Source organism: Globicephala melas, chromosome 18 (assembly GCF_963455315.2).
Source record: "Globicephala melas chromosome 18, mGloMel1.2, whole genome shotgun sequence".
Taxonomy (NCBI): domain Eukaryota; kingdom Metazoa; phylum Chordata; class Mammalia; order Artiodactyla; family Delphinidae; genus Globicephala; species Globicephala melas.
In genome coordinates, this window is record NC_083331.1 from 34,809,406 (window position 1) to 34,836,452 (window position 27,047).

General features: G+C 33.6%; 1 protein-coding gene across 1 annotated transcript in view; it reads left to right on the forward strand.

The window, feature by feature from the left end:
• KLHL1 (kelch like family member 1) overlaps positions 1-27,047 on the forward strand; it is a 386,506-nt gene that overhangs the window by 58,386 nt on the left and 301,073 nt on the right. The window lies entirely within an intron of this gene.

Consider the following 27,047-nt stretch of genomic DNA (forward strand, 5'->3'; position numbering starts at 1 on the left):
GGACGTGAAATCCTGCATAAAAGTACCAACGAATTTTAACAACTTGAGTGGTATTTAATTTGTCCTGGACTTATAGTCAATAAACAGCATTAGAGTATCAAGTCAACATCATTTGATCATGACTTAGGTGTTTGCCAAAATCACCCTCTCCATCCTTTTAAACCTTGATTCATTTTTCTAAAATGTAATTTTCCTAACTGTAATTAAATAACAGCTGTGCTTTAGTTTTTACATAATATCTATATTGTAGAACATAAATCTCTTACAGGTAAGAAACATGAAGTCATAGGAAAGCCTGTCTCAGATTTTTAGTACTTTTGAAACAATATTAAATAAGCTAATGACAATTTTAAAGAAATATCAGAAGTGCAGCAATAAAGAAGATTGTAATCAATGCTTATTTTCTCCTTACTTTTCCTAATTTGCTTCCTTGTTCCCTCATAACATATTTGTATTAAGGGAGTGTTTCTACTTTAGAATGAAGAGCTGATATAGTGAGAATTGACGCTGGGCCAGGAATTGACAATTGAGCCGGTGAGCAGACAGTGCCCCAAGACAATTTGTGATATGTTTTAGAACAAAAGAAGCAAACAGGGTCAACAGCTTTCATTTATTTTGGGCCAACTGTCTTTGAGAATAAAAATTATGAACTATTTTGCCCTATCCCCTTTGCATATAGGCACACACAGGAAATTTTTCAGAGATTCAGACATCACTGACAACATAGATTTGATAATTTGTGGTTAAAATTCAAAGGGATATAAACCAGAATCAGGAAACCAGCAAATTTATTCAAAATAGTTAAAATCTGGAAATGATCCAACAAGGGAATAAATATTTTTTTAAAAATTTAGGATATATTTATGCAATGGAATACTACTGAGCTATTAAAAAAAGGTGAATCTCAATAAATTTCTGAGCACAGGAAGCTGGTTACAAAGAGTATGTACTTTATGTGAAATCCTATGTGAAATCCTATGACAGGCCAAAGTTATCCATGGTGATAAAAATTAGATGTCTTGGCCTGATCAAAATGTTTGATGGGGATTTGACTGCCCAGAGTTATAATGAAACTTTCCTGAATGAGGGAAATAAAATGTAATTAAGATGGGATCGTGCTTTCATACATGGACATGTTGGTGAAAACTAGACAAACTGTATACTTCATATGTGTGCATTTTGTAGTACTGAAATTACATCTAAAAATTAATTAAAAGAAAATAGATAATCAGGGGACTTGAAGAGCTGAAAGCTCCAGGTAACAATGTCAAGGAGACCATGCATGGGAGTCAGTTTCTCTCACCCTGCTTTAGACTTAAGTCTAGGATAGTGGCACAAGTCTGTTGTGCACTAGCATTGGCAGGTGACCAGGTTATTTATTATATTTCTTCATTTCTTCCAGATATCTCAACTCATCAACACAGTATTAGGCACTACATATACAATGGTGGGCAATGGTCACTAACCTTGTAAGCTTACAGTTAAGAGAATATTAACCGAACAACTGAAAATATGAAACAAGACAGTCATGGCGAGGACTCTCACAACAGATGTGTGGACAAAGGTTGAGCATCAGCTTCTGAATGACAAGTTATAACACCCCCGTACATATTGACATGAAACACACTATAGCATTCCTATGTATTTAATGTTCATCTAGCAAATTTTGGGTGCCAACTGACCAAAATAAATATTGCTGCTTTGTTCATTCTCTTTGCATGCTGATTAACTAGTTCTCATAAATAACTGTTGCTTTGTTCAGTAGGTACTCATGTCCCTTAGTCTTCTACCTAAAGCTTGATAGTCAATCAGTTCTCAGGATAGGTATTTTTATAACCTGAGATTATCAAATTAATATTTTGATGGATATTTTCCTGAAGAAAACAACATTTCATAGTATTGATGTTCTGGTAGATTTTTTTTTTTATTAAGAATTATTTCTTTTTCTTTTTTTAAATTTATTTATTTATGGCTGTGTTGGGTCTTCGTTTCTGTGTGAGGGCTTTCTCTAGTTGTGGCAAGTGGGGGCCACTCTTCATCGCAGTGCTCGGGTCTCTCACTATCGCGGCCTCTCTTGTTGCGGAGCACAGGTTCCAGACGCGCAGGCTCAGTAATTGTGGCTCACGGGTCTAGTTGCTCCGCGACACGTGGGATCTTCCCAGACCAGGGCTCGAACCCGTGTCCCCTGCATTGGCAGGCAGATTCTCAACCATTGCGCCACCAGGGAAGCCCAATGTTCTGGTAGTTTTGAGTTAACCCTGCTGAGTTTAAGAATTACTCAGACTCTAGGTAGAAAAAGAAACCATAGAGTTACATAAGCCCACCTATAAATAAAATCTAAGCCAAAACACAATATTTTCAAAATTTATTCTCCAAGGCAGAACATCTCACATACAAGAAAGCAAGGCATTCATACAAAACAGGCAATTGTGAGGTAGCTTTCCAGGCTGTGTTACTAGCAACAGAGAAGTGAATATTTTCATATTCTTTTTTTTTCCAAAATTAAGTATATTAAAAAATATCTCAATACTTGTCCTCTTTCTTATTTTGGATTTTTTTTGGAGTGAAAAGATGAGGTTACATTTTTTAAAATAAGGAATTTTACAAAGCCCAAATCCTATTTTACTTACATTGAAGTTTCTGATTAAGTATGCTATTAAGTGGATGGAATATCATCATGCTTGTTAGGTTGTGATTTCGTTTTCTTTTCCTTTCACACTTATATTTTCTTTTTTAATTAAATTTTTATCAATGGATACATTTTTAATGACAAAATGGCAAGGGGAAATGAGAGTATGAGAGAAAGTGACAATATAAACATTACTGTACATAACAGTTCATTAGTTATAAAGATCAAATCAGAAATCATTTCATGATGCCAGTGAAGTGTTACTAAATACATTACATGTTTAAATCCATAAAAGCTATGACTGTGGCTTTAAAAAAGACTGTATCCTTCTTAGATTTAAAAACTGTGCACTTATTATTAATGCTGTCTGTGGAGTGGCTGCTTCAAAAAATAAAACCTTGATTCTTAGAAAAATATAATATTGGAATAAAGAAGACACTTGTATCTCTGAAGAGCTTTAGGTATCCCACTGACAAAAGTCTACATAAAGAAAAGCAACCAGAGATGGACCTGGATGCTTAGAGTTTTAGGTGAAGGCTTGGAATGAATGATGAATTACAACTGAGTTGTCTTCGGAGGCAACTGAATTGCCATTAAGAAAGATTAGAATCTGTGGCCTAATTTAACAGTACTAAGTATCTCCAGGAAGCAACCATGATGTGATTGGGAAAGCTAAAATGAAAAAGGAGTTTTAGAAGAGAAAATAAAATTCTTTATTAAGGTAAAAAGATCAAGGACAATATCACATACCTTTGAACAGAAGAAAAAATTGATAACTGAGAATGTACATTCATTTAATTTTTTTCAAATTCATTTTATTTTTTAAGTTATTTTTTCTTTCTAGTAAACTTTGTGCTTGTATAACTAGATTATAATTCTGTTATGCAAATGTGAATGGGGATGAAATTACTGAACTAATAAGAATAGTATGGTTTTCACAAATGCATGTTCAAAACATTAAAAAAATAAACTAAACAAATAAAAGTAACTATAAGACAGGCATGGATAGATGCTATATTCACTTACTCATCAATTAATTTACTTATACTCAATTTAATGAGTATTTTTATGTTGCGCTGATTTAAGTGAACTAATTCAGTTTTACTTAAACAGAATAGGGAAAAAGTTATCTTACACTGAGAAGTTTTGATCTAGATTTCTATTTCAATATCTTCATGCACCCTAAATAATTAATTTATGGTTCATGGAATACAAATATATTTAGAAAGCATGCCATTTACTTTTACATCTAAATGATTCAAATGGTTTATATTGATAAATTTTGGTGAATAAATCTCAAATTTAAATTGTTCATTTGTACCTCAAAATTTCTCATCAGTTCAAGATAGATAGTTTTATATGGATATGGATTTTCTGCTTCTCATATTTATTATATTTAAAAGAACACAAGATTTATACTTCTGGCTGTGTCACAGACAACAATTAGATACTCCTGCTGAGAATTTTAAAAAGTGGATTAAAAATAAATAAACACACAAACAAAAACAGCAGGCAGCAAGGATTTGGGGATGCAAAATCTTGATATACAGAGAAGGGAATTGGGATAAACCCTGTATTTGCAGCTACTTTTACCTTCAAAACCTTTGCCAATTCACAGGGCAGGTTATGGACGCCATGCAAAAAGCCATGTAATATATATTTCCAAAAATGAACCAACTTTAAAAAAAAAATAGCCAACTTTTTCAAAAAAGAAAACTTGAACTGGCCACTTTACAAAAGCAGGCACCAAAATGGGTACCATTACAATGCAAATTAAAAACACAGTGAAATGGAAGTAAGTACCAATCAGAAGGGCTAAGCTTTTTAAAAAGAAAAGAATATTCAATATCTACTCTTTTCAAAGAATCAGTACAATTACTGGTGTGAATGTAAATTTGTCAACTGGAATTGAAAAGTGTTTGGCAATATAATGCTAAAAATGAACACACATATTTTATGAACCACTAATTTCACTCCTAAATATGCACACCTTCCATGTATAAACCCAAACATATGTAAACATATTTACAAATGTGAATATTACATTATTTGTAATAACTCAAACTGGAAACAACCAAATATCCATCAACAATACAGTGTATAAAATGTGGCATATTCATACATTGGACTATTTTATTTTTTTAGTGAATACTACTTATTTTAATTGGAGTAAGATGCACATTAAATTTTACATTGGACTATTTTAAAGCAATAAAAATTGACCTACTGCAACATACCATAGTGTGAATCTCACAGACATAACTTTGAGAAAAATCCAAACACAAAATAGCACATATTGTACAACGACATCATTAAAATTCAAAGAAAACATGGGTTTATTTAATTTGCAAAAATTCTATTTTTATCAGTTAAAGTTGTACAATGATAGGTAAATTACTTTCCCTGACATGCTTTTTCTTCTACAAAAAATGGAGAGATAATAATGTCTATCTCATTACTTTCTCACAGAAAGTGACATGATGTGTGTAGAGTATCTAGTACAGTTTGTGGCATATAGTAAATAAATGTCAATAAAAGCTTTTTCCCAACTCTTTCACTTGAACCTGCTCAGAACCAGCCCATTTCCCAGGTATCTTGTATTTTAGAATAGAAACTTTAGAGGTATCTTTATTCAGTTCCCTTTTTCTGTCTTTCATACTAAATTAGTCATTAATCCCTTTTATCCCTCAAATATGTCTCCCCTTTTTTCTTCTTTTCTCCATTGCATCTATTTTAAGTACACTTTCACAATAGTATCATAATTCATTTCCCTGTCTTTAACCTCTTTCCTGCTAATGTGCACCCTTCACAAAATTCTCTGAATTAAACTTCTAAAAAACGTATTGTCACTTTCTCACAGAGCTTTCTGTGTCTCCCATTGCTTATACCATAAAGAATAAAATTAGTGCTGAGTATAATGCGCTCCCAAATCTGGCCCTCATCTAACTTTTACATCTTCTAGTACCCTTAGATATTTCAGTCACCACCATTCTAACTGTGACACCTCTGGAAAAATTCTTGTAGTTAATTATCTGTCTATATTTTATTCATAGAACCTGTAATACTTTTTATCCTTTTGATTTCATATCGTAGTTTTTGAAATTCTATATTTTTCTTCAAGACTACAGTCAAATTTTATCGTTTACATATAGATTTTCTGTCTTCTCAATCTAAGTTAACAGTCTATTTTTTGTGTGTGCTTGTAACAGTTTGTTTAGTATATTTATTGCAATAATCACTTTCTGCCATTCTGCCCTGTATTTGTTTCTGTAAACTGTGTACTTTTGTTTTTATCACTCAAGCATATGTCCATGAAGGTCAAGCAGCATGTGTAATTCATTGTTTTATTTCTCCATATTCAAGAACAGGACCTAACGCCCAACTTGTTCCTCCCCCCCCACCCTAATGATTGAACTGAATTTAAGGTATGTGCATGGGAGAGAGAGGAGAGCCTGTTTCAGAGGAAACAGAAAAATGCAAGTTAGATTTTTTTTTTTCTTTTTTAAAGGGAAATACAAAAACAAGTTAAGTTTTTAATAACTCTTTTAATAGTTTGTGTTACTCAATATTGGTACAAAATTAGTTATTAAAATATATTGAAGAATAACATATCAAAATGTGTTATGTCTAGGATGCTTATTTTTAGCAAAAATATTTTTATTAAATTCAAATTTTAAGTACTGGCTTCAAATATGGAAAAGCCTCTGTTAGATAATGCCTTCTAAATTTGGGAGATAAAAGATATTAAGCGTTTTGTTTGTTTGTTTTGTTTTTACAGTTTAGCTACCATCACAGAAAAGATCTCTTTATTTAGAATATAGCTACATCAGGATATTTCTCACAATTACTAGAGAAGTGTGAGAAATAATGTAAACATTCTTCAACACTGTTCCTTACCTTTCTCACAAGTTCCCATAGAGCAAGTGTATTGATTTTGTTTTTATGTCTCCTGGTTAATGGGATAATATGTAGCCTTAAAAGAGTGATACTAAATATACTACATTAAAAAGAGACATAAATCATATTTCATTATGGCTTCATTAACTTTGAATTCCACTGCTGACAGCAAACATATTTTCTGTGCATCAAAATTTTTGCTACTTACTGGGAATTTGGATTGCAGTATGAACTGAATTGAATTCAATGCCCTATGCAGCTGCAAAGAAAGTAGAGATCAATGATAAATAATATAAAATCTGTGTCTGAAATGTTGGAAATATTTGTCATATTTAAGAATAAAAATTAATCTACAAAAATGTAGCTTAATAGAATTTGACAAATCAAAATAACTCTCGATAAAACCAAAACTAAAAAAAAAATACCTTTATTTACATTCTTTAAGTTAGGACTTTTATTTTGGAATCCACAAAAAAACAGATGTAGATTTTCTTAGCAATTTACCTCCATCTCTGAAATGTTAGTAGAACTGGCAGATAATTAATAATGTTGGCAAGGGCAGATAGAATCATAAATCACAGGTGGAAAGGACCCTTAAAAATCAGTGATATATCCCCTAATCTAGTCCAAGAAATTCTTTAACAATATCTTTATCAGGTGCCTCATTGCTGTACATTTAAATGTTGTCAGTGTTGGAATTTCTTCCATTTATTGAGTTTAATTTGATTCATGGAGTGTCTGCATAAAATACTTGCCTTTTAAAGGAAATGTCTATGTGTTCTTTCCAGTGACTGTCAAGTATCTGCTGCACTGGTTTTTCCCAAAGTAAACAGTAATGGCTAATTCTACATAGAAAGAACTCTAGGCTAATGCTAATATTTTATAACCAAAAGTAAAACCTGATGAGCTGAAGGCAACTATCAATAAAGGATGTAACCATCTGTTATTCATTTTCATTTGCTAAATAAGGGCAGAAGTCTTCAGATGCTCATCTTGTGAGATTCTGATTTTAGGAGCATGGTATTACTAATTAAATAAATGCTATAAAATTTCTACATGACATAGTTATACAATATTAATAAAAACTTCTTAAGTCCAAGATTCTTACATGAGAAAATATCTTAATGATTATTTTATAGAACACCCTAACACACCATGCCACACATCTATTTTTAAAGAAATCTGTGACCTAGACATGTCTAATATCTTTCCCAATAACATGTTATATTCCTACTAAACTTGAGAGTATAACAAACCTCCTTATATTAACCAGTATTGATTTCCATTTAAAATTCTATTCTAAGTATAATGTTAGACAAAGATTTATTTATCTGCTATCACTAGCTATGGAAAATACAAGATTGCTTTTCCTAGGGATAATAATTATTACCACAAAACTAGTTAATGCATATAAAAACACTTTCAAAATGGTAAAATGCCACAAAGATGTTGATGATAATATGTTGAAGATTATTATGAAATTGCTCTCATAAAAAAAGCTATGTTTAGGGCTTGATATTTATCAACTACCAGGTTAATGTTTGTCTTTTGTCATGATTAAATATTTTTATAATGTTCCATAGGCTGGAGAAATAGAAGTTTGTATCACCAACTAAATAAACTCAGAAGAAAAAATAAATTAGTAATTCAAATCAGTGTAGTAACTGGCCTGGTTAATATTTATTTTAACTGAGCCTTAGAATACAAGTTATGACACATAAAAGGGGAATCAATCAATCACCATTGTCCTTTAGGGAATTTCTGAAGTGCACTGCATTTCAGTTTCTATGCTCTTTATAAAGAAAAGATTAAGAGTTTAAAAAAAAAAAAAAAAAAGCCAAAGCTCACTTGCTTTAGCTGAACATATCAGAACCTCAACTTTCATTTTAATATTTTATAATCTTAAACCTTATGAAATTTTAACTCTCTAGATAAAAGTTTAATACAGAGGTAGAGGCTGGCTTCTGAAGAAGAATTTTATAGAAAGGTTTCATTTTTTTATATATATAAATTTACTTATTTATTTATTTATTTTTGGCTGCATTGGGTCTTTGTTGCTGTGTGCGGCCTTTCTCTAGCTGTGGCGAGTGGGGACTACTCTTCATTGCAGTGTGTGAGCTTCTCATTGTGGTGGCTTCTCTTGTTGCAGAGCACGGGCTATAGGCGCATGTGCTTCATTAGTTGTGGCACGTGGGCTCGGTAGTTGTGGCTTGCAGGCTCTAGAGCGCAGGTTCAGTAGTTGTGGCCCACAGGTTTTGTTGCTCTGTGGCATGTGGGATCTTCCCGGACCAGGGCTCAAACCCATGTCCCCTGCCCTGGTAGGCAGATTCTTAACCACTGTGCCACCAGGGAAGCCCTGGAAAGGTTTCTTAAGAAAGAAGAAGGCTCCAGAATCATGTGTGAATATTTCATGTAATGCAAGTCAGTTTGCATCAAAAGGCTTCCTTTTGATGACATACAGAGCATCAAAAATTGATTTTCAAACTTTAGATGGATTCTGTTACTAATACTAAAGTGATAAAATTACAATTTTTAATAATTTCACCTGATCCATCCATTTAAATGATCAATTAAAGGAAGCAGTATATTCACAGTAAAGAGTTAAGGCAGGAAATGATCATCTACAGTTTTATTTTATATTTCACAGTCTGAAAAAGTATTTGTTAAACTGTCACTCTCAAAAAAATTATCTATTAGTCTGCTTTATTCTTAAATTTTTTCTCCCATTTTGATATTTTGCAGTTTTAGACACTTTGATTTGTTGTCAGTATTAATGTTGTATCAGAAGACAACAGGTAAAATAATTTTGTTTTGTTCTGGGGTTAGCCAGAACAGATTTGAACAATACTAAATTTGTATTTCTAACTCTGTATTTTGGGAAAACATAATTTATCTTGGCCTCATTTTCCTTATATATAAAAATACCTTCTTTTCTCACTTTGAAGTTTGTTATGAAGTTAACATGAGATAATATACTGTATATAAAAGCACATTGTAAATCATAATATCCCATGTAAATAAACTATTAAAAGCTTACAGACCTTAAATTAGTGCCATTGGTGTGTAATAAATTACAAATGCTTATGTTGATGGCAATGATGATGACACTCCAGCAGATGGTGAGAGCACAAGTGGAGAAGCTGTAGTTCATTTGTGTGCTGATTTAGGAACTCATTAAGGTTTTCATTAGTAATTCAGACCAAGGTCAAGTAGTGATTGCTAGAAGAACTTTGAAATCTGATAAACTGTTGCCTAAGTATTTCAAAATGTAGATAGAGGAATTTTAAAAAGGAAAAATGTAGCTTTTTCAAGAACTAATAATATTTCCTCAACTTAGTTTTTTTTTTTTGAAGGAAACAGCATTTTTGTTTTTATTTGTTTGTTTGTTTTATTTTTTTGCCATGCTGCACGGCTTGTGGGATCTTAGTTCCCTGACCAGGGATTGAACCCAGGTCCCCTGCATTGGGAGTGTGGAGTCTTAACCACTGGACCACCAGGGAAGTCCCTTCAACTTAGATTTAGAGACAAAAAGAAATAAAAGAATGGAGTTCAGTTATAGATAGGAGAGTTGGTTTTGTCACTTAGCTCTACAACAGATCCTCATCTAAACTATTGAATATTTTGGCCTCTATTTTCCATATCTATAAACTGGGTTTTAGTATTCCCCCACTGGAAGAAAATATTACAGAAAATATAAAATTAAATAATGAGTACTTCCTAAACTATAAATTGCTAATCAAATGTTTATTAGTATTACCAAAGATATTGCATTCAATAAAACATGTCCAAGTGGTAACAAATGAATTTCTATTTAAGAGAAAGTATTTACCCCAATAATATAGACCAATTTTAAAACGAAAGTAGATAAAATGATTTTTATAGCCTTACCTTTACACATAGATTTATTTTTTCAATGTTTTCCCCCTTTTAAATACCATCCTTAGGTTTCAAAATCTTTCTAGTTGGTTGCCTTGCCATATAAAATTGATGTAATAATATCCACCTATAGTTATTTAATAACTTCCTTGCTTACCAAAGAATGTGAATTGAAGCAATCTTTTATCATTCAAATATACTTAAAGATAAATCTAGAGATAATCACAAAATTAAAACTGAACCTTAAATTGTATTCTGAAATATACACAGAATTTAGGTAATTATTCATTCTAAGTAACAACATTTGCGATAGGAGGATAATCATACATCATGAAGTTCTGAGTTTTTGAAGTGCCTATTTCTTGTCAGGCCAGTCAGCCTTACTGAAACTCTAGGGAGTATATATTTTTCTAAATTCCTGGAAAATGTAATTGTGCAGTAGTCTCATTTTTCTTTTCCTAAGGTCTTCCTCGAGACAGTGTGCCAAATTGCAGAGCGATGTATGCCAGTGATAAAAGAGCTGAAGTCTCCCCGCAAAAAGGAATGAAAACTTGTCTAAGAATCTGAAGAGATCTCATCAAAAATTATCTGAGCACTTCCATTATGATCTTGTGGGGGGAGCTCTAGTCCAGAGATACAAAGGGCCATGTCTAAGGTTTTAAAACTGGTTACTGGAACCACCAAGACTGGCTCCCAGCTTCACATGAGGTGTTTTTCCATGCTCCTTTTGAATATTGTTCTGCTTCTGCCTGGAAATCTAGAAGCAGCCGTAGAAGAAGTAGGATATAGTTATAAAACCCATGGGAGATGAAACCTTACATTTTGAAGATAAGAATTTAATTTTGTTTCTAATATATTTCAATTCATATATTTAGCTTTGTTTTTTTTTATTTTCTTTTTCTTTTGCTGTACGCGGGCCTCTCACTGCTGTGACCTCTCTCGTTGTGGAGCACAGCCTCCGGACGTGCAGGCTCAGCGGCCATGGCCCACGGGCCCAGCCATTCCGCGGCATGTGAGATCTTCCCGGACCGGGACACGAACCCGCGTCCCCCGCATCAGCAGGCGGACTCTCAACCACTGCGTCACCAGGGAAGCCCTTTAGCTTTGTTTTTAAAGCAGTGTGTCCAGAATTTATTTTGCTAAATTGAAATCACTAAAACATGACATGCAGACTACTGCCTAGAGGTCAGAAGAATTTTCCTTTTCAATAGATCAGATTTTTATGTTTAATGAATGAATTCTCTGTATTATTATTCAGAAACAATGAATGGTGAAATAATCTGTCTCTAAAGAACATGGCCTTCATAAACTCTACTACATGGAGCCAAATTAGTTCCTGTATGATTTTATATACATTAGATATATATAATATATATACTATACTATATATATACTATATATTATATATATTAATTTCCTTTTTAAGCTAATTTATGTAATATGGATATTTGTGCACAATGAACTAATCTCTAGATTGGAATATAATCTTCATTTTCTAAGTTAATCAAACTTTTGTCATCATTGTTTTCTTCTTTTAAAATCAAACTGGTCAATCTAAGTTTTTTATTATTTTTTCTTATGTTTTATATCTATGATACTGCGTTTTTTGAAAAGATTTACTGTTGCACAAACATCTCAGATCCTGAGCTATTCCTGTTTTCTGCACTGGTCAGTCCACATAGATACTCTTATGTACATGTTTAGATGGTTTGGTTGCAAGCTCCATAAGAAGATAAGCATTTACTGACTGAACTATTCATAATCTCTAACACAGGATAACTATTCGTTGAATGAGTTTATTAAAAGCAGTCAATGTAACCTAAGTTTGTAACTATGAAGGGAAAACCTAATGTTAATAATCTGTAGAAAAACAAATGCCTTAATACATTGGATGAGAGAAGATAAAGATAATCAAGAATTGTTGCTTCAATGCTTGCTGTGGTAAGCTAGAAAAACATGGGCTGTGAAGACAGATGAACCTGGGTCCAAGTCTAGAAACTGTCACTCTATACCTGTGGGATCTTAGTGTGTGATTTATTTTCTCTGAGAGGCATGTTCTTTGTTTGTAAAATGGGGACAATTTTCCTTACTTTCCAAAAGTTGCATGAGGATTAAATGTAATAATTAATGTAAAACATCTCTCAAAGTCTGCCACTGTGTCCTCCTGACTATGTTTCCCACCTTATTCTTTGTGACCTTTTCTCTCACACTCAAGCTCCCAGTGACAAAAACAAGAAATATTTTCAGTCCTTTGTATGTCTTTTCATTGGCTGTCTCCTCTGTCTAGAATCTTCCAGTCTGCTGGCTTGTTGGCCAAATCAAATCTTTCTATAGCAAGCTTGCTCTGCTATCAAAAAGAGATTCAACATAGGTCCCCTCTTCATCTTAAACAAAGAGAGCAGAAAAAGTACAAAAGGACAACTTAACTAGAAAATATTTCCTTAAAGAGGTCAGTTGAAGGTTTGATTGAACGAAAGAAAGCTTTACTGGGATGAGGCAGTTTTCAGAGAAAGGGTTTAAATTTGATTAAAAGTTTTGACAAAACTAGTATAGGAAAATCTCTCTGCTAATCTGGAAACTAAACATCAGCTCTTGTCCTTATGAATGAGTGCAGGTAGAGCAGCACCACCTGACTTGATAGAACTAACATGAAGCATTTTATTTTGCCAAATAAGGAGATATGTTATGGGCTGTCCAATTGTCATTTAGAGAAAATATTTTCTTTAACCCAGATCTGTATTTATAAGAGCAAATCCAAAGATATTTCAAACATTTAAACATATATTGTGCTCAGTTACCTTTAGAAGTCTAAAGGGGATTTCTTGTGTTCTGTTTTTTGGTTTTTAACTTTTTAATGGAGTTCAAGTCATTATATTTCTTAATTATCTCTTTTCCCCACTCTATTGCTTGCCAAGTATAAGACAGTCATGTATGTACACCCCCACTTCTTGCAATTTATCTAACAGATGGTAAATATTCCACAAATGTGTCATCAATTAAATGTGGTTTTACTTTTAGAACACAATAAGAAAAAAACACTGTTTTTAGAGTATATTTGCTAAAGGTTAAGAGAATGCTTGCAATTGAGGAATTGTAACTGACAAAACTAAGGATTTGAAAATAGATAAAGCATAAAAGGGCATTTGTGTGTTTGTTTTATTAGATTTATTTTGCTCCTGATTGCAATATATTTGATTTAATGATTTTAGAAAGTAATCCAAGTTTTCTTGTGGAAAGATCACCTTAGAGAAAGAACTCCCAGACTTTTAGATGATGGATTGAGGAATCAAGGTTTCATTCTTTGAGTTGTGTATTGACTTTGAGATTGTAGTTAAAATAGCAATTTGTGCTCTGTGTGTGTAAAAATCATCAAAATGATTTCAAATATGAATTGCTGTACATAACACTCATGAGAGTTAAGTGTTGCTGTTTCTTTTTTATACCAACAAAACCTGGTCTCAGAAGGTTATATGACTTTCCCAAGGTTCCTCAATGAGTCATAATCAAGACTGGAAATAGAGCCCAGGAGGCCAGTTCAGTTCTGTGACTCCTGTATCCTGACTATTTGAAAATTGACAAATTGACTATGCTGTCAAGAGGCTCAGAGATTTAGTAACATTTCTTTCTAAATTATTAGAAAGGTAAAATGTCTACATTAGAGATAAAGTGTCTACTCTTCCTTTAATCCTCAAATAAGATTCCAGATTGAGAATTAAGTGAAGTTTTATAATTTTTAAAATAATACCAACAATCTCATTTAAATTAGTGTATTGAAGGGACTGAGATTTTTTTCCATGCAGACCAATCCAAAGATGATGTATTTATACATTTGGAAATGTGAATGCTATTTGTTAAAAAGGAAAATATTGTAGCTTACACCTAGTCATATATCTTGCTACCAGGTATTTAAAAATAAATTTATATATATATAATTATTTAAATTGATAGACAAATTCACAATAAAAAACATAAATCTAGATTTTACATATATATTTATATATTTACAAAGATCTAGATTTATGTTTTTTATTGTGAATTTGTCTATTTATTCAATATAAATAATTTAATTTAATTCAACTAATATTTATTTCAGACCTACTATTATATCATATATATATATATATTTTTTTTTTTTTTTTTTTCAGTACACGGGCCTCTCACTGCTGTGGCCTCTCCTGTTGTGGAGCACAGGCTCCGGACACACAGGCTCAGAGGCCATGGCTCACGGGCCCAGCCGCTCCGCGGCATGTAGGATCTTCCCAGACCCGGGCATGAACCCGTATCCTCTGCCTCGGCAGGTGGACTCTCAACCACTGCACCACCAGGGAAGTCCTATTATAACATTTTTATTTTAAAAAATTAAAGAAGGTAAAGAGGCAGGAAGTGACCAACATGATGGTAGTATTCTAGACAAACTGATAAGAAGCCTCTCCAGTACATTTCATCTGAGCAGAGATCTAAATGCAATGAGGGAATGAATGAACCATCTCAACAACTGAGGTAGTTGTACTGTAGGGCAGAGAAGAGCAAGTGAAATGCTTTTAGGAAGGAGCAAATGTGGAATGTCCTAAGAATATAAACAGACTCCAAAATACCAATGAGTAACTGAGCCTTGGGGAAAAGTTGTAAGAGGAGAAATAAGTGGGGAAGAAGAGAGTATGCTACATAGAGATTTATGGGTCATAGTAAGGAATTAGAATTTAGTTCTGAGTATAATGGGAAGCTGCTGTAGAGTGTTGCACAGATGATGTCAGGGACTTACTTTTTATAGATTGCTGCTGCTATAAGACAAGTGCGTATATGAGGGTGAGTAAGAATTGCAGAAAGATACCAACTAGCAAGCAGTTGCAGAAGTACAGGTGAGAGATGATGGATCAGGGCGGAATTGGTAGAGGCACTGAGAAACTCATTGTATTTTAAAACTTTTGCTTTTAGGAAGATGGAGTAGACAGACTCTTCCCAATTCCTCTGGCTAAGTAAATGATATATATAAGTAAAAAATAGATATAAGTAAAAGAGATATAGTTAGGGATATCTTGGGATTTTCATTTACTTAGCCAGAGAAATGGGGAAGATATATACATATATATATACACACACACACATACACACACACACACACACACACACACATACACACATGACATACATAAGAAGATAGAACGTATAGAGAAGAAGTCATACTGTTTAGGTACCCAAGGAATGACAGAGTGGTGAGTTCTTCTGGTTTTATTTTCATCTTATATAGCCCAGTTTGAATTATGGAGAAGTCAGCAACCTGGAAATACCAATAGAAAGAGAAAAAAGTCCTAAGAAAATCTGCTGTTTAGGCAAATACTAGGAATGGGAAGTCTAAAATGATAGAAGGTTTTAGACAGTAATCTTTTAGATAACATATTATCTACTTCAGCAAGATACAAGAGGAAAAAAAACAAACAAACTACAACCTCATCCTCACTCCCACCAGCATATGCTGACTAGGGAACCCAGACATCCACCCTGGCCAGGGCATAAGGAGGGCCCACTGTAGTGACCTCAGAGAAGGTTCAACATGGAAATAATGAGGCAGTGCTCCCTGCACTCATCAGAGCAGTGTCAGAGAAGACGTGCTGAAGCACAAGATTTAAGTAACATCCAGAGTCTGGTATTTTATCCTCACGTGGCAATAAAAAGACCCTCTTCCCAACCCCTCTCTCCAACTGCATCAGTAGAGACCATGTGGGGGCCCTGGATTTCTAGCCCTACTAACTGGTAACAAGACAATTCTCCTCCCTACTAGGATGGTGTTAGAGGAGGGGAGGAGTACTAGTGAGGAGAGGAGTACTAGTAGACTCAGGGTTTTCACCACCACTCATTATCACCAAGGCCACTTCTCCACAGTGTCAGTGGAAGCCAAGTGGGAAGCAGTAATAATGTGTTTCTACCCCTCCCAGTCAGGGTGATGTCAGTAGAGACCTAATGGGGAGCCTGACCTCCCACTTGACCCCTACACAGTAGTAACTGAGAGTATTTTGTAGCCCCAACCCACAGAAGCTAAGTAGAGAACTTAGACTTAAATATCAACACATAAATAATGAGGCTGTGCCCCACTTCACTATCAGAGCAGTGCCAGAAAAGACATGCTAAAGCACAAGATTTAAATAAGACCCGTAGTACTATAATAGAAAATCCAAAATGTCCAGTTACAATTGACAATCTGTAATTATACTCCAATCAGGAGGATCCAAATAGAATGTAAAAAGGCAACAACAAAGGCCAACACTGAGATGACTCAGGGGTTAAGTTATTTCCCAAGGATTTTAAAGCAGCCAACATAAAAAATATTTCAAGGAGCATTATAATCATGCTGGATACAAGTAAAAAATAGAAAGCTTCAGCAAATTCACAGAAGATATAATGAAGAACCAGGTTGAAATTACAGAACTAAAGAAATATAATGATTAAAATAAAACTCAGTTGATGACTTCCATAACAGAATGAAGAGGAAGTCAGAAGAAAGAATTTTTTAACTTGATGATAGATTCATAGAAATTCCTCAAACTAAACAATGAGAAAAAAGACTGAAAAAAAAAGAAAAGAAAAGAACATAGCTTCAGAGACATGTGAACTACAACAAAATATCAATTATTTGTGTCATTAGAGTTCCATAAAGAAAAGAAAAGAGGGTGAGACTTAAATGTATTCACAGAAATAATGGCTGAAAACTCCCTAAATCTGACAGACAAAGCAAAACAAAAAATGACAATACCAAATGTAAACTCACAGACTGGAGATGAATGAACCTAAAACAGAATAACCCCCCCCCCCCAAATCCATATCACATCATAATGAAATTTTGAAAACTAAAGACAAATAAAAAATTTTGGAAACTGAGAAAAACAAAACATTTCCTATAAGGGAAAAATAATTTGAATGACTGTGAATTGCTCATCAAAAATCATGGAGGTCAGAAGGAAGTGGTGCAGTATTTTTTAAGTGCTGAAAGAAAAGAACTGTCAACCAAGGATTCTATATTGGGTGAAAATATTCTTCCAAAATAAAGAGAAAACCAAGGCATTCTCAGATAAAGGAAAGTGAATTAGTCACCAGCAGACCCAGAGAAGTCAAATGAATTAGACACTCTAAAATAAAACTAAAGGGGGGTTCTTTAAACATGTGAGAAATGATAAAAGAAGAAACTTTGAATATGAGGAAGAAAAAAAGAGAGCAAAAAGAGTAAAATTATTGGTAAATACAACAGGCATTCTTTTGACTCTTGAGTTTTCTAATTATGTTTGATGGTTAAGGCAAAAATTATAACACTGTCCAATGTGTGTAGTAAATGCAGGAGGGTAAAGGAATATGAAGTGATGTTTTGACACTTTAATCCAACTGATAAAATGTTGCCACATATAGAATTTAAGTTATGTATATATAATGGAACATCTGGGCAACTGCTAAAAAAAAGTATACAAAGAGATACTATAAAAACACTAATTAAAAATAAAAATAAAAAATTTTAAATTGTTTAAGAAACCCAAACAAAAGCAGTAAAAAACAAAACAAAACAAAAAATCAGAGAGAAAAACATAAAAAATAAATAAAATGACAACTAAAAACTTTCACTTATAGATAGCTGTTATTAAAAAGATGAAAAATAAAACTAAATATGGGATAAAATCTTTATTAACAACATATCTGCCAAAAGATTCATATCTAGAATATTTAAATAACTTCAAAACTCAATCATAAAAATACTCAAACAATCCAATTAGAAAACATGCAAAGAAATGAAGTAATATTTAACATAATATACTAATGGCAATCACATGAAAATATGTTCAACCTCACTATCCATTAGAGAAATAGAAATTAAGACCATAATGAGATATCACTACACATTATTAAAACAACCCACAGTAACAAAAAAAGATAGTATTAAATAAACTAGCAAGGATGTAGAGAAACTTGATCTCTCCTACACTGCAGTTGGGAATGTAAAATCGTACAACGACTACAGAAATTAATTTGGAAGTTTCACTAAAAAACAAAACAAACAGAAACAACAAAATCCAGTATAACACAAAAATTTTACTCTTGGGCATTTATTGAAGACAAATGAATATGCATTGCCACACAAAAATCTATACAAGATTTTTCATAGCTGGGTTGTTTGTAATAGCTCAAAACTGAGAAGAATCCAAATACCTTTCAACAGATTAATGGTTACACAAAGTGTGGAACATCCACACCATGGACTACTATTCAGTAAAAAAGAAGAAACTATTGACATATGCACAATTTGGATGGATCTCAAGGGCATAAAAATGAAAAAAAAAGTCACTGCATGATTAAATTTATCTAACATCCTCAAAAATAGCATAATTATAAAGATGGAAAACACATTAGTGTTTGTCATGGGTTAGTTATGGAGGGGAGGGGGAGAAAGGCAGGTGTGACTATAAATAGGTAGCACAAGGAAATTTTCTGTAATAAAATGGAGGTACAGTGAAATTAAACTCACATGACAGTTCTTAGAATGATCACATTAAATATATAAAATGTATGTTCAAAATATCTAAAGAAATAAAATGGGATTGTTAATACAATGAATGAGTCCATCAAAAAAGATCAAACATGTTGACAAAAAACAAAATAGAATTATAAGAAGTGAAGAAAATAGTAAATGAATTTAGAAAACCCAATTACTGCATTAAATAGCATTTAGTAATGAAGAGAAAACTCATGAACTGGAAATAGTTATAAATCTATTACATGGATCATAGCACGGGAAGACAGACGATATTAAAGAAACACTAAAGAAAAGTTAAGATAATGAGAAAGGAGGGATAAGTTCTAACTTTATATTGAATTGACATATCAGAGAGAATAAGGGGATGATACAAAGATTTACATGTAAAGAATTATTTAGAAATAATAAAAGACACATTCTTAGCTTTTAGACACTAAATTACAAATAATATACATAAAAAGAAACCCAAACAAAGCATAGTTATACGGCAGAACACCAAAGACAGAGAAAATCCAAATTTATACAACAGAATTGCAACAGTGATACTGAATTCTCAAAAACAACAGTAAAATCCAAAACACTGTGGAGTTACATCTTCAAAGTGCTTGTTGGATAGAAAAATAAATACATCTAGGGGTATATCCAGTGATACTATCTTTCAATAAAGATGATAAAAATAAAGCCCTTTTTACAAATTTCCTATATCCACCTAGATGCAGCTTGTATATTCACAGTCAGTTCAGTACATTATTCCCAGATAAAGTAAAAATTATAAAACAAAATAAATGGCAACTATAACTATTTTAGAAACATGACTAGTATTTCCAAATGTAAGAACTTTGTAATCACTGGAATTATTCAATACATTGATATTCATTGTTGAAACATTTATGCTTTGAAGCATTATTAAATGATATTTTATTGCATAATTGCTAAAGCAGTAACATTATAAAATTAACTATTTCATGAATCTTTCTTTTTGACATATTTTTTCTCTGTGCTCTAATCTACAGACTATAAATGGTCCTAGTTAATGTATTAGACACATTTATTCCTTTAGCATTATCCATCATTTAATTCCATACCAGACTTGATAAAGTTCTTATCACCTCACTTGATTCCCCTAAAATGATGATTTAACATCAGAGTTTTTGCCCTTCCTTCACTAAACTCAGGTTGCTCATGAGCTCCTGCTTTCTAGATTCCCAAAACTGTACCAACCTCCTTTTCCTAATTTTATAAACCTCTCATTTGATTTAGAGGGAAACAGTGGCTAGGCCTCAGTCTCCAAATCTTCATAAACAGACCTGCTTGTAAACAAAGGACTATTCTCTTAATATTTACCAAGACTGATTCTCTTTAATGACTTATTGATAAAGTGATTTTTTTCTTTGTATAATGTATAATCTTAACTCAAATTAATATCACCAACAAATGTTATTTTACTTAGGTACTATGCTATTTTAAGGAAATATACCTATACATTATTTTTCTGGTAAAGACGACTGCAAAATTTTACTCTCATATGTTCCTGTTTCTGACAAGGGAACTTTTTTCTGTCCTGCTCCTGATCCCATACAAGCAGAGATGCATAGAAATGCAGTTTCCATGACAACTCTTCCACAAACTTAAGGCAAACCCATATCATAGTATCTGCCAAGTCCCTGTTTAACAGACAGATGGAGATCCTAGGTTCATACCATTCATTTTTTTCTGACTCTCCTGATCTGAAGAATCCGTTTTAGCACAGAGAACAGAGATTTTTTTCTTTTTAAACTCAAAGTCAGTAGTAGCTTGCTTTCTCTATTCAACATTCTTTAGCTTCTTATGTGTGAAAGATTTTGTAATAAAGCATTTGTTTAAATGTTCAATAAGATAGCAACAATAACTCATTTAGAATCCATGTATATTCATGACAGAACATGTATATTCATTACTGACAGAACAGTAAAATTATGCATGATTTAAAAATTAACAATACATAAGTTCTAGAAAGTTTTCTAAAACAAGTTGCATATATTATTGGAGCACTTGAGGTGATTCTTAATTCTTAAATAACTAAAGCACTGTTATTTTTTGCCTGTCTTTTAAGGAAGTGCTATGGTTCTCAAAAATGCCCTAGGATGTATCTGAGTAAGGAGAAAATGAATGAGAGCAGAATTTCATCCCCAAAACATTTCTCTGTGTCATATAGATTATTTTAGGATGATTATTTTTAAAAGACAGTAAACATAAGAAAAGCTCTGAAAATCAAGTAGAAGTTATTCTTTTGTAAAAGAAATTTACATTTATAATGGAAATCTTCATTTCTAAGCACGTCTCCCTTGCTGTATCAGGAAGACGAGGATGATTAAATCTCTAGAAACTCTTATCAAAGGAAAAGGCAGCAGGCTTATATCTGCATAACAACCATCCCCTTTTTTGTGCTTTGCCTGATAACCTCCCATAACTTCCCGTCCTCCCCCATTATCTTTTGTCTTTAACTGGAGATGGTATTTAAGGTGAGAGCTTGGGCCATTTCAGGGAGTTACTCAGCTTTCCTGGGTCTCTCTCATGAGTACAGGAAATATATATGATATTAAACTTCTGTTTTTCTCCCGTTAATCAGACTTTTATTTTAGGGGGCTTTCAGCCACAAAACCTAGAAGGGTAGAGAAAAAATTATTTTCCTCCCCTATAAAAGTATACCTGAGCATTTGATATTTAGTCTGTATTAGGACTTAATGGTTGGGTTTTAATTAAGCAACATTCATTAGTGGTTTAAGGGCAGCCCCTATATGGGGTTTAAGAGTGGCTTTTCCCTCATCACTTACTTAAAGTGAGTAAAACTTTTTCTTCCAACACAGGTCAGTGGAAAACAGAGTGACTCAAGGAACACAAAAAAATATGTAAACCATTAGTTCAAAAGGAAAATATTTGAGGAAAATGAAGATAATTAAAATATAGTGAAGTATGCATTTTAATACGTATCAGGATACAAAATTACATTTGTAGATTCAGATTGAGAAGTACTAATAGAAAGCAACTTCACTGAACTCCAGAGGTAGTATCTATGCTCAAAAACTAAAAGCTACAAAAGATAATTAAGGAAATTAAAGGTTCTCGTGGCATTTAATGATCATAAAAAAGAAATACTAGTTATCTGAAAAAAAAATCTAAAATTTAAATTATATTTGAAAAATGATACATTTTACTCAGTGTTTTTTTAGTGGAATTCACCTCAACATAGATTATTTTTATGTGCATATTTGATGCATATTCAAATGCATATAAACAATATTTAAGAACTATTTTTAAATTCATTTAATCTTTTGAAGAATTTTTGAAAACTATGTTTTTTTTTTTTTTTTAACATCTTTATTGGGGTATAATTGCTTTACAATGGTGTGTTAGTTTCTGCTTTATAACAAAGTGAATCAGTCATACATAAACATATGTTCCCATATGTCTTCCCTGTTGCGTCTTCCTCCCTCCCACCCTCCCCATCCCACCCCTCCAGGCTGTCACAAAGCACCGAGCCAATATCCCTGTGCCATGCGGCTGCTTCCCACTAGCTATCTACCTTACTGCGTTTGTTAGTGTGTATATGCCCATGACTCTCTCTCGCCCTGTCACAGCTCACACTTCCCCCTCCCCATAACCTCAAGTCCGTTCTCTAAGAGGTCTGCGTCTTTATTCCTGCTTTACCCCTAGGTTCTTCATGACATTTTTTTCTTAAATTCCATATATATGTGTTAGCATACGGTATTTGTCTTTTTCTTTCTGACTTACTTCACTCTGTATGACAGACTCTAGGTTCATCCACCTCATTACAAATAGCTCAATTTCGTTTCTTCTTATGGCTGAGTAATATTCCATTGTATATATGTGCCACATCTTCTTTATCCATTCATCCGATGACGGGCACTTAGGTTGTCTCCATCTCCGGGCTATTGTAAATAGAGCTGCAATGAACATTTTGGTACATGACTCTTTTTGAATTTTGGTTTTCTCAGGGTATATGCCCAGTAGTGGGATTGCTGGGTCATATGGTAGTTCTATTTGTAGTTTTTTAAGGAACCTCCATACTGTTCTCCATAGTGGCTGAACCAATTCACATTCCCACCAGCAGTGCAAGAGTGTTCCCTTTTCTCCACACCCTCTCCAGCATTTATTGTTTCTAGATTTTTTGATGATGGCCATTCTGACTGGTGTGAGATGATATCTCATTGTAGTTTTGATTTGCATTTCTCTAATGATTAATAATGTTGAGCATTCTTTCATGTGTTTGTTGGCAGTCTGTATATCTTCTTTGGAGAAATGTCTATTTAGGTCTTCTGCCCATTTTTGGATTGGGTTGTTTGTTTTCTTGTTATTGAGCTGCATGAGCTGCTTGTAAATTTTGGAGATTAATCCTTTGTCGGTTGCTTCATTTGCAAATATTTTCTCCCATTCTGAGGGTTGTCTTTTGGTCTTGTTTATGGTTTCCTTTGTTGTGCAAAAGCTTTGAAGTTTCATTAGGTCCCATTTGTTTATTTTTGTTTTTATTTCCATTACTCTAGGAGGTGGGTCAGAAAGGATCTTGCTTTGATTTATGTCATAGAGTGTTCTGCCTATGTTTTCCTCTAAGAGTTTGATAGTTTCTGGCCTTACATTTAGTTCTTTAATCCATTTTGAGCTTATTTTTGTGTATGGTGTTAGGGAGTGATCTAATCTCATACTTTTACATGTACCTGTCCAGTTTTCCCAGTACCACTTATTGAAGAGGCTGTCCTTTCTCCATTGTACATTACTGCCACCTTTATCAAAGATAAGGTGTCCATATGTGCATGGGTTTATCTCTGGGCTTTCTATCCTGTTCCATTGATCTATCTTTCTGTTTTTGTGCCAGTACCATACCGTCTTGATGACTGTAGCTTTGTAGTATAGTCTGAAGTCAGGGAGCCTGATTCCTCCAGTTCCTTCTTTCGTTCTCAAGATTGCTTTGGCTATTCGGGGTCTTTTGCGTTTCCATACAAATTGTGAAATTTTTTGTTCTAGTTCTGTGAAAAATGCCAGTGGTAGTTTGATAGGGATTGCATTGAATCTATAGATTGCTTTGGGTAGTAGAGTCATTTTCACAATGTTGATTCTTCCAATCCAAGAACATGGTATATCTCTCCATCTATTTATATCATCTTTAATTTCTTTCATCAGTGTCTTATAATTTTCTGCATACAGGTCTTTTGTCTCCTTAGGTAGGTTTATTCCTAGATATTTTATTCTTTTTGTTGCAATGGTAAATGGGAGTGAAAAACTATGTTTTTAAAATGAAAAACACACTCAACTATTTAATGGTCATGGAGCTTTAAGATTTTTTAAAATTAAAGCTATATATAAGAACAAGGTATTGAAATTTCACAGGGCAATGTTATATAAGTTATTTGACCCAGAAACATACAATTTTGCATGGCATTATACTTGTTTCATTTCTATGAAATTGGAGCCCACTCTACTTATTTCTTTAACTTCCTCTGTCATTGTATTTTCTACCATTTTTTACTGAAATAAGATATAATAAAATGTTATCAGATTCTATTAGTTAATACTTAAGCACATTGGATTCAATCTTTTTTCCTTTGGTAGTGAAGTAATCACTTATCCTACTCATGGTTTCACACTTTAGAAATCTTGTATATTTTGCAAGTCATTATGGTAATTACTACTTTCTCCCATCCATCCCTTTCTTACCTTCTTGCCCCACTCTGCCACTCCATAATCATAGCATCTATTAGTATGCTACATCCTATGCTTAGCACTAGACATGTGATTCATTGACAAATGTTTACAATAAACCTTTAGGTAAGCATACATAGCTACACTTTATAGACTGTGATATTGAATTTCACATGGGTTAAATTGATTTTCCCAAAGTGTATATTATATGTTAGTGGTATAATAAGGATTCTAGCCTGGTCTTTCATATTCTAAATCTTGTCCTCTTCCTCTCTACCCCATATCTTTCTGTCCTTTGAAATTCTGTGATACTTTTGACTCTTCTAGATTCACTTAACATTTTCCATCTTATTGTTGTCATTCATATTTATTTGTGTTTCACTAACACATTCTAGATGGTACAGGAGAACATTCATATTTATTTATTTTTATTTTTTTCATTGCCTAGGGTCATACCTTTCCTGTACTATAGTGTACTAACACTCTAGAAAAACTGAAGAATATATAGCTTCTAAGTAAATAGTCTTGTATTCTTTCCTCTCTGGGAGGATGTGGGTGGTGGTTAGGTATCTGCTATTCAGAGCAGCCAGTTCATATCTAGCTCAGGATCCTGATTGATCATCCACCATCAATTTGCAAAAAGTACAGAGGACTACAACCTTTCTGTAGCTGATATTCAGGAACCAGTATGTTCGGTGTCATTTATTGTTTAACAGTGTCTTAGACCATGCCTAAGGGAAAGAGAAAAAAGTATTTTTTTCTAGGCACTTTGGTTATATATGAATTAACTTTTGCAACTAATTTTGAGTAACAGACAACCCCCAAATACCAGTTCTTTTCATACTTTTTTTTTTTTCTCATCCAGAGACGCAGGCACCTGGTAAAACTGGTTCTGTCCGGGATGTAGGTTAAGTTCAGGTCAACTCCATGTGTCTTCAGGTTCTGGATTCCAAGCTTAAAGAGCACATTCTACCTGACTTGCAATGTACTCCTGGTTGGAGGGCAACAGCTTTGGGGAGCTGGATCATATTTATAATGCTTCTTAAAGCTCTTTGCATAGAATTTCAACACTGTCACTTGTGCTTTCATTCTATAAGCAAAATAAATTTACTGGATAAACCCAACATCTAAAATTTCAAGTACTGGGCTTTATTCCATCAAATTGGGGTATAAAGTAGAGAGTCAACATTTGCTGATTAATAATATATTTCACTATGGTCTGATTTTTTGGTTACAGAAAGTCACTATTTATATCCCTTTCTTCTGCACACAACATATATTCAGCCCTCCCCAAGGAAGACACCCTGAAATTCTCATCCCAACATGGTGTCAGGATCAAAACATAAGATCTCATGATAGTATCCAGATCAGTCCAGATTTGAGTCATCAGCAGCCCTCTTCTCTTACACACATTCAAACATAAAACATATAATAGTGACAGAAAGACAAAATAATGGCAGTAAACACTCCCATTCAAAAAAGGGCAGGAATGGGTGATTCACACCATTGTTTATCATGGCAATCCTAAAATACTGTTCATCAAATATTGCAAGGACCCCCACCCAAGATGGCAGAGTTCCATGATTAGGCCCATTATTGCTCCCAGGAAGTTGTTCCTTCAACTATGATTCTTGAAACCAGGTGGGACCCTGTGGGGCTGCTGGGCACAGAAGCCTTTCTGTGTCCGCAGTTTCTTGTTTGTAGGGAATAGACAACACCCTCCATGACCTTCCCTGAGTTCCAAAGGGCAGATTTGAATAGTTTCTAATCAGGGAAGGGAGAGGATGCAGAGACTACCTGAGGCCACATTAATGGAACCACAGAAACTCATCAGGAGACCACCTGAGGCCACAGTAAAGGAGTGCACACCCTGATCCTTATCAGCAATCCTGCCCTTGAACCATTGTAAAACTCCTCACCAAATCCCCAGAGTTGGGACACACAGTTGTTGAGGCACTAGCCTGCTGTGTCCCCCTTTGCCTGGCAAAACTATAAAGCTATTCTTTTCTACTTTACCTAAAACTCTGTCTCAGATTTGATTCAGCACCAGTGCACAGAGGCCAAATTTTCAGCATCATCTTTGGCCATCTTTAATTATAGAACTGAGAAATATGCATTTCTTTTCACCTGAATAGAGTACTCAGACTGCTTCCTTCCCATAAAATGTTAAGAAACATTTTCCATTTTGAATTGTCATTGTCTCCTTTAATTCAGATTTCCTCCCAAAAGGTAAAAAAAGAAAAGTAAATAATCCAATCCAGTCAGTTCCATGTGCTCATAATCATACCATTTTTTTCAAGAACTGTATTTCTATTTATAAGCTCAATCACAAGTACTTTGAGGTTATCAATCTTCCATGGACCTCATCCTTGTCCCTTTTTATTGAATTATTTGGTCCAACTGAAAGGATTTGCTGGACCCATTAATCCAATCAGGATT